Below are 14,056 nucleotides of genomic sequence, written 5' to 3' on the forward strand. Positions count from 1 at the left end.
GACCACGAACCGGAAGACGAAGCTTTGGCAGGCCTCCCACTAGTTGAACTGACGACATTGTGAGAGTTGCGGGCAACCGGTGCATGCAAGTGGCCTTCAGCGGGGACGTCTTCCAGCCGATGATGATGATGAATAGGCTAGACGACTAAAAAAAACTGTTTAGTCCGTCAGTTTGATAATTAAAAAATATTGTGCACGTATTTTTGCTTTTGTTTGACAAACAAAAAATGACGAGGATACAACGCTTACAAGTTTCGAGTGAAGTCACTATATGGTACGATTTATACCTAATAGTGACGTCACAAGCCCCCACTCCGAAGTTTGATGATCTATACCTTTGTCGATTTTTAATAATTTGATAAACCGAAAAATATAACTTAACTGTCGGACTCCATTAATGTAACTGTCGGACTAAATAGAATGATATATTTTAACCCAGTCGTCATTCCTTATATCGAAATTATGAACAGGAATTTACTTTTTTAATTCGTTTTTAGAGTTCCGGAGCCAAAATAGTTTCGCCATGTCTGTCTGTCTGCCTGTCCGTGGCTTTGCTCAGGGACTATCAATGCTAGAAAGCTGTAATTTTGCACGAATATGTATGTAAACTATGCCGACAAAATGGTACAAGAAAAATTTTAAAAAAGTATTTTTTTAGTGATCCTCCCATAGACGTAAAGTGAGGTGTTTTTTTTTTCTCATCCAACCTTGTAGTGTGGGGTATCGTTGGATAGGTCTTTTTAAATCATTAAGGGGCTGCTGAAACGATTTTTCGATTCAGTGATTTGTTTGCAAAATATTCAACTTTAAAGTGCAAATTTTCATTAAAATCGAGCGTCCCCCCCCCTCTAAAATCTAAACCGGTGGGTGAAAAAATTTGAAAAAATTCAAGATGGTAGTAAGTATATCAAACTTTCAAGGAAAACTATAACGGTTAAGTTTGCTTGAGAATCATTAGTAGTTTAAGAGTAAATAGCAGCCTAAGGTATAAAATATACCTAAACTATGCAGGATTCTGTATAAAATACGAAATTCTTAGAAAAATATAACTTAATTTTTTCGTAATTGCTACGGACCCTATTTCGGGCGAGTCGACACGCTCTTGGCCGGTTTTTTAATTCGTTTTTTTTACTAACTCATAGCCTAAATCGTGTTTCACTTAAACAACAAAGCTTAGAAAAAGCAAAGCAACCGGTACATCTGTAAGCGCACTGTCGCAACTGGCATCATTAATATCAATAAGATGGAACCTTTTTGCTGGCGCGGGCGCTACAAAGCTACGGTGATATATAGACGTAGAGGGTCTACGGCGTAGCGGTTGCTACGCGTCGTAGCGGAGTTAACGCGTTGCGTCGAGGTTTTTGTTTTAAATCTATTCCTGTATCTGTTTACTTTAATGTTCCGATTAACTTCACGAAAATACAAACCGAAACATGGATGCACAGAAAAACCAGAAAAGAGACGAGCGCTGGAATCGAACCCAGGTCTTCAGCATTCCGTGCTGCGTGCTGTACCCTACACCACCACTGACAGGAGTACAGACACAAATTTCTCCTATGCACCACATATTGCTTTTTAGGGTTCCGTACCTCAAAAGGAAAAAACGGAACCCTTATAGGATCACTTTTGTCCGTCTGTCTGTCTATCTGTCTGCAAACCCTTTTTTCGGGATCGCGTGGAGGTATCAAGCTGAAATTTATATCTAATACTCAGGTTACTGTCCCTTGGAGCTGAGCAGTTTATTGCTGCAAATTTCCGCAAATTTTCGAAATCAAGGGAATCAAAGCCTAAGGGCCTTCCCGTGAATCAGAATCTTGAAATTGGTGTGAGGTAGTTATCAACTAGAAAAGTCTGAAAATTGTGTTTTTTCATGTCAATCAATGACTAACATAATCTGACCCTACCATAAGAGTAGGGCTCTGCATACACTGGATGTATTAAATCACTTGGATAAAGCGAGAAATATCTTCAAAACACGATTCCCGTTTACTTACATACCTATAAATGTGTACGGAACCTTCAGTGCGCGAGTCCAATTCGCCAGAATTTTAGGTGCGATATATTTTTAATTCTTGTTCAGCACAACTTTTTCCACCGTGTGCCATGCATCTTATCGTGATGTCATGTTACGTAGGTAACTTGGGGCTGGGCTCTTGGACTATTTCTAAAGGATAATTTAACTAGTTAATCTAATCTAATAGAATCATTCCGATCAATGTTAGACTTTGTAACAACTTATTACTCAATAAAAAACTATTTCAAAATTGTGTTTGGCTCTTAGTTTATGTCGATCCTAATAATGCCCCACACGAATTCACGTCCCGTGAAAATTCCTGCCATCATTTTATTATTATCCTGAAACGAATAATATTCTTATAAATATAAACACGAAGGGAATTCCCTTCGCCAACAAAAGAGCACGTAGCGTGGGGCGGCCATGGAGTAGGGGCACGCGGGACATGAGCAAGACTGGGGCACGTCCACAAAACTGGGGAATTTTGGGGTAAAATTTAAAAAATCAGAAAGATTTTAGAAATTTCTAATAAGACGTAATTAAACATTTGATCGCTACCCTTTTGCAAATCCTGCTGTGATTCCGATGCTGTGAGATTAAGGCTGTCGATGAGTTCTATATTAGCTTTCTCATCCTAAACTATACAGGATTTAACATTTAGATCGGTCAGTATGGGTAAGTCTGAAAACTATATGACATACGAGGATCTGTTCTTATGAACCATGTCATCGATTTAGAACAAGAACAAGAAAAAACTACATTCATAAGTATATTTAAAAAAAAAACTCGTAGGTACTCAGCTTGAGAATCGAACCCGAGATTTTGAAAAATAACATTTTGGTGCAACAAAAAGTCGAGAAGGTACTTCTAAATCGTATCTTTACGAATATCTCCCCCTTTAGTATAGGTTAGAGCCCTTTATGTGTTACAGCTCGGGCGCAAATAATGCCTTAGCAAATCGAATCTGCGCGCTGGTGACAACCATTCAATGCTAGTGGACAATCTGGGGCAGTTTTAGATAATTCCATCATTTGTTTCGCTGTCTTTTTCAATTGTACAACAGGTTTAATTGAGAGTCTTTGTCGCAATTTAATTATTCTTAAAGCAGTAAACTTAAAGATTTCTGCTTACTAGCTCTGTTCTGCGGCTTGGCTTTTGTGTGGCACTATACCGTGTAAATTAAAAAAATACACCTTTATGATTCTCAGAGAAGAAAGAGAAGGGCGGATTATTATGTATGAAAATATATATGAAAGTATGTTTTTCTCAAATCTTGGATGTGTTAGCAACTAGGTATTTAAGTATATATCTATCTGCAAAAGTATTTTTATCGTTTCTTAGCCCATGACACGAGCTTTACTTTGGTACTAAGTTAATTGGTATCAAGTAGGTATACCGTGATATTTATTCAACCAATAATCTCCTTCAGCAGCTTCCTGTGGAACCCTAATCGCACAGCACGCTGCAAATGATTCCCAGCAAATCGAGTTGACTCGTCAGTGACATCATTCCAAGATGCAGGACAGTTTCAGTGTTTGTCCCATTGTCTCTCAAACGTCTATATTTTTAAAAAGAAAGGAAATAGATTTATCCGTGACATAGACTTATAGACAATTACAGAAACGATAGACAGACGAGGAAAACAGTTTCACGAAACCTACACGAAACGGACCCACCTCAGAATAATGCCGGCTCGAAAGCCAGCGCTGGTTTTTGTCTGGTGTTAAAGAAATACTGAAAGTTTTATTGATGGATTGGATTATAGGACATAAATTGTTTACAACTTTTCGTGGGGAAAAATCTAAATGAAAGAATTAAGACCAATATTCCCCTAACCAAAAAGCTCGCGATTCATTGGTGGTTATAGTATTTTTACGTAATTACCGAGGCAAGTAAAAGATGTCGCGCAGGGTGCACTTTTTATGAAAACTAAAGAGAAAATTATTAAGTTACTCTAGCTAGCGTGATCAAAATTCTTGCGACTCGTTCTTCCGTTGTGCTAATAAAAGTGGTACTATCCTTCGAATGAAAGTTTAACCGGGTGGTCACAACGCTCGAATGCACCCTTGATGCAGGTTATGATGTCAGTTACCAAAAAGCTAATGTTGGTTGGTTCTTTAACGCGTTGCAACTTTTTTAAGCCCTATTTCACACAAGGAACCCTCTCGTTAAAGCCGTTTCTATCTTTTATCGTGTAATATGAGCTTCATATTTTTCTAAAGTTATTTTTCTTCACGAGGCACATGTTCTGCCGGGAGCTATGGCATTATTGATCAATACTGTACTCTATTTGTATAAGAATAGAAAACATATTTCTTTACAGTTATTTCTCGGTCGTTATAGCAATTTTGTTCGTTTGCTCGGAGGCATCTTTCTAGGTGATGCTATTTGAATCTTACGGAAGAGGTTATTGAGTTGAAAGTTGTTTGTTGATTTTGTACGACCGAGTTGTTAGGAAATATTATTTCTGATTCTACTTCTCGTTTAAAAGAGAATACTACTGATCATATAACATTTAACTTTTTTCAGATAGCGTTGTCGAATGGTTATACTAAATCAATGGTCAATAGTTTGGTTCAGAAGAAGCAGGCTCGGATAGTAAAGCATGTTCTTTAACGCCGTGTTACCATCGCAGTCTTCTAACAAATATAGGTGTAGTTTCATACGTTTGGTCCGTTTTTCTTGAAGAATTTGTGGTATTTTAAAATCAAACAATGTTAAGGCAGCCTTTAAGACTAACAACTCTTTGTACTCTAAACTTTGTAACCACAAACCTGATACTAACTGTATCAATGTTGTTGAATGAATAAATTAAAATAAATAAAGCAATAAAGCGAGAAGGTAGATAAAGGAACTAGATCGGGTGTATACAAGCTCACTTGTAATGACTGCAGTAAAGTATATGTTGGTCAGACAGGTCGCAGTTTTAATGCTAGATTTAAAGAGCATGTTTCGGCATATAGGAATGAGCATCCTGATAAGTCGAATTTTGCGAAACATTTTGTTGGAACTAAATCATTCTTTATCGGACTCAGATTCGTATGAAGTGTTACATTATTGTGGCAAGGGGTTTCGTCTCTATGTTTTAGAATGCATGGAGATAATTAGATACAACAGTATGGGGTCTATTATTAATGAGCAGGTAAATTTAGTTTCATCTCCCTTGCTACGGCTTGGATTATAATTTCAGCAATGGTAGTTAATAAAACATGCCTTGACAGTAAATAAATAAAAATCAAGGTAGTTTTGAAGGACGGTTAAAAAAAAATAATAATTGGTGGGTAGTTTTGTTTTGTTTCATAAATTATGAAATATGTATTTATAAAAAAAATATTATTATTACTAAAATTATTATTATTCTCTTAATTTATTTTCATTCTTAGGTTAGATTTTACAATAATTATAAAAGTAAAATACAAAAAATAACCTAGTTGGCCGCTGGTATTATTATTATTATTAAAATGGGCTAGTGTGAAAAAATATAAAAATACTATTATTAATAAAATTATTATTATTATTATAAAATGATACTGTCCCGGATAACTCACGTCTTAAATCGAGTGTAGCTCGACATGTTCAAAATAAATAAGTACAATATAATATGAGTGTCTCACGGTAGTTTCATGTTTTAAATTATTATTATTATTAAAAAAATATTATTATTGTTATTTAAATGGGCTAGTGTCAAAAATAAAATATTATTATTATTATGATTTTTTTATTCTGCACAGTCTGTTATTGAAACATTTAATATATTTAATTTTTTATAATTATTATATATAAGTATATTATTATTATGTTCCTTATTTTTCTTTCATTCTTAGGTTTAGGTTTTTATAATAGTTATAAAAAGTAAAATACAGAAAAGTACATACAAAATAAAAATATTATAAAAACCTGACCTAGTTTGCCGCCGGTAACGGGGTAGGGCCCAAGCTACCGGTGGTGGTGGTGGACGATGCGTGCCGTGTCCAGAAGTACCGCCTTCTGTATCTGGCCCTTGATCCAGCCATCTAGTTATTATTATTATATTATTATTATTAAAATGGGCTAGTGTCAAAACAATCTAGTTTGTCCGTCAGTTAGATTAACTGAATATATATGGCACTTTTTTTACTTTTGTCAGGAACGGAAAATAATAAAGATATAGCCGGTTGAAGTGATACTTTTTAGCACGGGTAAGGTTACAGGCCCCCGATGTCGAACTTCGACTCGCTCCATCTTTGTCATTGTTTGCTTGATTTAGCAAATAAACCTATTTTCTGAATATCTAGCTGATGAATTAAATAGATTTTGATTTTACCCAGCAAACTACCGAATTATTTCTAAAATAGTGCATGTGTACCTAAGATAATTAATATAGAAAAACTAAATGCATGCTCTTCAAATTAGTATATTGTTACGTTCGTGGGGTGGGTTCGTGATTGAAAAGCACTTTTAACACCGATGAATAAGAGTAGGATTTATTTTCACACTGTTACTTAACTTTACAAAACACTTAAAAACAGTTCACAGTAATTTCGCACTCTAAAACTCACTTACAAGTCGCTTTGATTCTCTTCGATGTTTATCGCTCGGTATCGCATTCGAAAACTGTCCTCCGCCGCAACCTCACCCGGCTTATATTACCCCCGGTGAATCGGTCCACAAAGTTCGAGAACAGTCTAGCTAGGACGTCATACCTACATCTCGAATGTTCCGGAAACGAGTAGAGTGTCTGTCTCTTTCATGTGCTATCTCTCTCACACAGTTACTAGAATATTCCGGAAACAGGATCATCAGTCTGTTTCTCTCACACATATAGGCTATCCTTGTCACACACCTTCTCGAATGTTCTCAGTATAGCTGTCTCTTTCTAATCGTGCTATCTCTTTCACTCCTATGGAAAATTTCGCCATATACTGAAATGTACTTCAGAGGCCATAAGGGGTCCTGAAAACGCCTGAAAACGGGGTTTCAGGTTATGGTGTCATTGGATAGAGGGTGGCCTGAAACGGACTGAAAACATGTTTCAGGCGCCTGAAAACAACGGCAACATGGGTGAAATTTTGATAAACTAATATGTGATAGAGCATCCTCTGGAACGGCCTGAAACAGTATTCAGCCTGCTGAAAACGCCTCCAGGGGTCGAAAAGCATGATCAAAGTTTATCACCTAACCCACCGTCGTAACACTGCCCCCTCCTAAGACATGCTCGTCCCGAGCATCATTAGATCCATGGTACTTGGCTAACCGATCAACATGAACAATCTTACAGGGGCTACGCGCGTTACGCTGTATCCGGTATGTGACATCGTTGATCCTAGTGACTACTTTGTACGGTACTGCCCAACTCGGTAAAAATTTCGGGTCTTCACTTTTCTTCGATAGGGTATGTAGCCAAACGGGTGAGCCTTCTTCAAACTCTACGCTATCCATCTTCCTGTCGCGTTGAGTTTTTGTTTTAGATTTCGTCCAACTCAGAATGGGCTTCACATCGCCACGGTGTCGTTGTACTTCTTTAATCGCTTTCCCGCACCATTTCGGACTAATGGTGTCTGTTCTTAGCAGCTTCACATAAGCGTGTTCTTTTCTCTCGTGCCTCATGTCAGCATTACATGGCCTTCTGGATAAACATCTGCGTTTTCCTGCCGCTTTCTTGCCGGGGCGCTCGTTACTACATCAGCTGCTCTCGATCCGTTTCGCCAACTTTCCATATTGCTCCGAGCATCTCTCTTAGGGCATGAAATCTCATATGCCCTCTTTCTCCACATGCATAACACATAACCACGTCGAGATTTCGTTTTATCCGTCAGCACTTGGACCTTTGCTGCTCCTGATCCATTGCGCCCAGCTTCAACGCTCCGAGGCTCTCGCTTAGGACACCACAATCTCCTGTGCCCTATTTCCCCACACGCATAACACGTAGGCCCGCTTCGAGTTTTCGTTTTATCCGTCGCCGTTGGATTGCGGTAAGAACGAGGATCGGTGCGTACGGCCTCTACTTCCAATGCGTGCGTCAATGCATCTTTTAAGGTCTTGTGATGACCTAGTCGTACAGCAGCCCTCACTTCAAAGTCTCGAATCCCATCTATGAATGATTGCACTAGCATAATCTCTACTACAGATGGTAATGACAAGTAAGCCTTTCTGACCAGCCTCTCAATTTCCAGGCTCCATTGCTGCAGGCTCTCGCCATCTAACTGCACCCTGTCCTTCAGCTGAGCTCTATAACGGGTCCAGATGGGAGTCACCATAACGCGACTCTAGGAAATCCATAAGTCGCTCCAAAGTCACCACAGTTCCCGCCATCGCCATGATGTCTAATACAATCAAGGCTTTACCGCACAGTCCCAACACGAGGGCAGCTAGAGCTTGTTTGTCAGTCCAGCCGTTCGTTTCAGCAACCATCTCGAATTGGAGCTTGTATGCGGCCCATGAAGAGGTCCCATCAAATGGTGGTAACTTTAACTTTTCCCTCCTGTGGCTAGTGTGCCGAAAAACTGGTGGTGCCGTTGGCCACTTTATTCTCCAACTTCTGAAGGCGATTCTTGAGGCCCTCTACCTTTTCGTTAAGCCCGTTGAGACGCGTTTTCGTAATTTTTGACTTCAATGTCAACTGCCACGATTTTATCCTGGACCTCAGCCATTTCCTTCTCTTGTTCTCGCGGAGTAAGCGGCATTTTCAATCCCACTTCTGACACCAAATGTTACGTTCGTGGGGTGGGTTCGTGATTGAAAAGCACTTTTAACACCGATGAATAAGAGTAGGATTTATTTTCACACTGTTACTTAACTTTACAAAACACTAAAAACAGTTCACAGTAATTTCGCACTCTAAAACTCTCTTACAAGTCGCTTTGATTCTCTTCGATGTTTATCGCTCGGTATCGCATTCGAAAACTGTCCTCCGCCGCACCTCACCCGGCTTATATACCCCGGTGAATCGGTCCACAAAGTTCGAGAACAGTCTAGCTAGGACGTCATACCTACATCTCGAATGTTCCGGAAACGAGTAGAGTGTCTGTCTCTTTCATGTGCTATCTCTCTCACACAGTTACTAGAATATTCCGGAAACAGGATCATCAGTCTGTCTCTCACACATATAGGCTATCCTTGTCACACACCTTCTCGAATGTTCTCAGTATAGCTGTCTCTTTCTAATCGTGCTATTCTCTTCACTCCTATGGAAAATTTCGCCATATACTGAAATGTACTTCAGAGGCCCATAAGGGTCCTGAAAACGCCTGAAAACGGGTTTTCAGGTTATGGTGTCATTGGATAGAGGGTGGCCTGAAACGGACTGAAAACATGTTTCAGGCGCCTGAAAACAACGGCAACATGGGTGAAATTTTGATAAACTAATATGTGATAGAGCATCCTCTGAAACGGCCTGAAACAGTATTCAGCCTGCTGAAAACGCCTCCAAGGGGTCGAAAAGCATGATCAAAGTTTATCACCTAACCCACCGTCGTAACAATATTTACTTTTGTGTTTGTCAATATGTCAATATTAATAATATCTTCTCTTTAATTACCTTTCTATGCCGAGGAAATATCTCGATTATGTCTAAAGAAGAAATAATTAGACGTTTATTTGTGGAATGGAGGAAATACGACGTTCCTTAGTCACGAAAATAATATGCGAATCATTTTTGGAATGTTTGTCGAGTTCATCGATACAGTTAAAAATTAGTTTTATTTGTATAAACCCCAATTGAGTTCCAGTCAACAAGTCGTCAATTTTAGACAGAACAACATATAAATAATACTAAGTTAACAGGCGTCAGAATTTCTCTTTATTTTCTCGTTTTTTATCAGTATAAGTAGAAATAAGTTATAGGGTTGAGTTGACTGAAGTTTAATAAAAACCGAGAATGAATCACGTATCGTATGAACACCGGAAACATAGTCCCAGTATTAAAACGTTACAAGTCTATATCTTGGTATACTCTATGTTGCACTTTATTTTAGTCACCGCAAAGTTAAAAGTAGACCATAGAAATAGAAACAAAAAACTAGGGTCTTATTCATATTGAACCGGCGAAGTGTATCAAGACAGATAAAACTCGTTACTTGCGGTTGTTTATCGACCCGTCTCATTTTTTTCTATTTGTTTATTTTGTCGATTGTGTAGTAAATAAATTTTGTGTGGTATATAACTCTCTATTGTACATAAAACACATGAAATTAATAGATAACAAGAGAATGAGACGGACAAAAGCGAATTTATCGCTTAAAGATATTTCTTTCAGTTAATCTTTGAACAATCAGAAACATGAGTAAACTGCAATAAAAAGCCATGAGGATTAATATTTTCTTGGTGATACCAAATTAGTTTCTAACTCAACTACTGGTGGTTTTTATAGTGCATTACATGAATTGTTAAAATTACACGCACTACACAACACTGATACAACTAGGGATTTACACCATTCATATAAATTACGAGGCAAAACTCGGTAAGGGCAGAATCACTAAGGCCGCTTGTAGACGTCCGTTGGTTTCACCGGAGACCGGACCGTTTTATTTGCTGGACTTGCGGTGTTGTATGGTTTATTACGACTCTGTGTACATACAACACCGCAAATTTGGCAAAAAAAAACGGTCCGTTGAGCGGTGAAACAACGGACGTCTACAAGCGGTCTTAGCCTATCCTAATTTTACTCATTAATTCTGAAAAGCTTTTAAATTGTAAATTCAGGCTCGAACCCCCGACCTTTTAATTGATTGTATTTGAGGACTGCAAGACTTAGATGTGTAGTTAAGCTTACCGAAACATAATGCTCAAATGAAGATACTGAAGATGACGAAAAAGCGTTGTTAAGAAATAGATCTGTAATGTTCGAGCATCCTAAGATGTTTCACACTTCTAACGAGTATTTTTTTGTTTTATGTATTTCGAATAAAACTTGAGCTTTCCACCCAATAAAATACAAAGGAAAAGGTAAAGCGCAAATGTAAAGACTCCTTCATGAATATTGGAGTGCTGGAGTACTCGCCTTTACGAGATTTTGCGTAAGGATGCGCCTGCGTGGACTCACGTGAGGATGAGGATGGATGTCAGGATTAATAGAGATAGAAAGAAAGAAAGAAAGAGAAAGAAAGAAAATATTTATTCGTGACAAACATGAGAACAATGGATGAAAGAAGTAAAAAGAAAAAAATAATAAGTTATGCATGTCACGAAATGGTCCCAAATCAGCAATCTGCCGGTCTTGCGAACGGCGCTGGTCTTCCTTTGAGACCATCTGGTCATCAGAAGAGAAACAGAAATATTTATTTACACTTCGACACACGTCATGTCAGCCGAAAGACGTCCACTGCTGGACATAGCCCTCCCCCAAGGCTCTCCACTCAGAATGGTCTTGTGCTTTGCGCATCCACCGCGATCCCGCGATCTTAACCAAGTCGTCGCTCCATCTTGTTGGAGGCCTCCCGACAGCTCGTCTCCCGGTCCGCGGACGCCATTCGAGAACCTAAAAATACATTAGAAGAAAATAAATATGATCAAATATTACAAATTGGGCCCCACTGTGTAATGTTGTTGTAACAACGCCATAACGTTTTTTTGCGTTGTGTAACAAGTTACTTATTGGTAGTATTTCCACCCGTCAAGCTGTATTTTACTATTTTGTTCTGCATGGACACTGAAACTGAGCACGCAGTCCGGTGACCATGTTGTAGGGGCACGCGGCATATGAGCAAGACTGGGGCAAATTGAAAAAAAATTAGGGCACTAGGGAAAAATGTTATAAGTACTGCAGTTTTTGAAAGTATTGATGGGACGTAATTGAATGTTAGATTACATCTTCGCTAAGTACCACTACCTATCTTTCTCTCTAGCACTGTAACAATGTAGTGGCAACTTATAGACCAGGTTTCAGAGTCATTGGTCATCACTGACAACACACACCGGTTGAAAACTTTAATCTTTAAGCACAATACAATAATTATTTATTGAATACCAATACCAACACATAGTAAGCACTGCGAAGTATTAACGACAAATCATCACCAAGTTGAACGAATGCTGTCCATCCGAGTTGGATTGTTCAACCTCTTTGTTGTTGAAGTTTGTTGGAGTTGTTCGTGGTTTTATCGAATAACGAAGATACTGCTGAGTTTTTTGAGTATGCCCTGGTCCCCTCCCTATTCGAACCCGGCGTTTGTAAAGGACAATATTTCTAAAGGACAGTATTTTTGATCTCTGCCCTTCCTGAGGGACAATGCTTTCACTCACTTGTTATTCAATAAGGCTTAGAGGAATTCCTAAAACATGCCACGTTTTTGTTTGTAATTTGAATTAGTTTCCTTTGAAGATCCTTTAGTTAATGATTTTATTTGAATTTTTATCACGTGAACGTCATAATTTTTTAGGTTCTTATGACTCATAATAGTAACAATTATTCTAATTTCAATTTAATAATGATTTTTTTTCTTGTAAAGTTTATCTGATATTTTGTTATTTTAATCTCTCTCTTATTTTAAATTATTTTTGTATGCCAATTGGCAAAACATGGTGAGACGATAATATTTTCTTTTACCACTGTATACAGTTATACCTATGTTTAACAAATAAAATACTTTGACTTTGACTTTGAACTTTTTCGGAAGAAAATGACAATGCTTCATGCGACAATTGGTTTTTATGCGATGCTGAATCCTTTTGTTTCTCATAACTACATTGGAAATAATTTCATATGTCATAATAACGTTAGCTATGAAATATATGAGTCGTCGAGTTGCAGATCACAGCCTGCTAAGTATGTTACCATCTATAATTCGAGTTAGGTACTTTCGCATGGCGTGGTGTTACGCGGGACTTTAACTGGTTATATCTACCTAATTTTGGATTATTCGTGGCAGTTACTCGTACTTTGGCTGTTCCTTCGCAGGAACTATTGCGTTTTTTCCGCACTACTTTCTTCATTAGTGATGAAAGGAGGAATTGCGTTTATTTTTTCGCACTATTTCCTTATTAAATGGATAACTCACGTCTTAAACCGAGTTTAGCTTGCCATGTTTCGGGCTATTTCGTAGCCCTTCTTCTCAGGAGCGCGCGAGCAGAGCGGTGGCGCGTAGTGTGCGTCTTATTTTTGTCATTCAAAACTCTTTGCTTGTAAACTTTTAAAATGGAGAATCAAAAAAAACTGTAAAAAAATCACACTAGTGCGGTAAAACGAACTTACGAGCCATGTAAGATGTATACATCCTTCGAAAGTGTATTTTTCGACCAAATGTATTGAAAAAGATGTATACGTTCATACATCTCGTAAGTCTTCAACAAACCGTCGCGTTTTCATTCCACCAACACAAATGACTCCGCGATGAATGTGCACAAACAACACGTGCGCAGACTACGCGCTGGTACACATGCGCTATAGCGCGCGCCGCGCTTTGTACGCGACTGATGTGGCTGCGCACCGCGGCTGTGACAAAGACGCATGTCTTTGAATAAGGGGCTAGATGAAGTAGGGAGAACAGACTGTGCAGTGAAAATGCCGGTCTTTTTTTTAAGGAATTACATTAGTTTTTATAAAGTAAATTAAGTTTTAACATCTCTAAAAGTACTTCAATATTTAAGAGATAGATGTAGTACATACTGTTATTTGATATACCGAAACCCTCAACAGTCTTTTTTATTTTAAGTTGGTTTTGGCTTGGGTATTATTTGGGTATTAATTATTCGTATGTTTTACTAAGTCAGTAATTCTACTTGATTTAAGATTGGTTTTTTGGAATCTTTTTGTATTTTTATTTCAATTCCAAATTTTTACTTTTACGATCATCCCGTAAAACCAAAATTTGAAAATACAAAATTTCAATTTCAAAAATTTGAAAATTTATATTTATTTGTATTTTCAATTTCGGTTTTACGGGATGACCGTAAGTAAAAAATTTGGAATTGAAATAAAAAATACAAAAAGATTCCAAAAACCAATCTTAATTTGATTGCTTAGAAACGATATCTCTTGTCCGGGTGAGCGTTAGTTCCAAAGGAATGCCAGAAAAGTTTGAAGGCCTACGGCATAGATGTCGCTAGCGTCGCTGCTTAAGTGAC

The 14,056-nt window shown here is 38.0% G+C and overlaps 1 protein-coding gene and 1 pseudogene across 1 annotated transcript in view; one reads left to right on the top strand and one right to left on the bottom strand.

Moving 5' to 3' along the window:
• Nucleotides 1–8,404, bottom strand: part of LOC141439341 (uncharacterized) — a 39,911-nt pseudogene extending 31,507 nt beyond the window's left edge.
• Nucleotides 1–14,056, top strand: part of LOC141439356 (uncharacterized) — a 1,011,003-nt gene that overhangs the window by 367,299 nt on the left and 629,648 nt on the right.

Source organism: Choristoneura fumiferana, chromosome 20 (genome assembly GCF_025370935.1).
Source record: "Choristoneura fumiferana chromosome 20, NRCan_CFum_1, whole genome shotgun sequence".
Taxonomy (NCBI): domain Eukaryota; kingdom Metazoa; phylum Arthropoda; class Insecta; order Lepidoptera; family Tortricidae; genus Choristoneura; species Choristoneura fumiferana.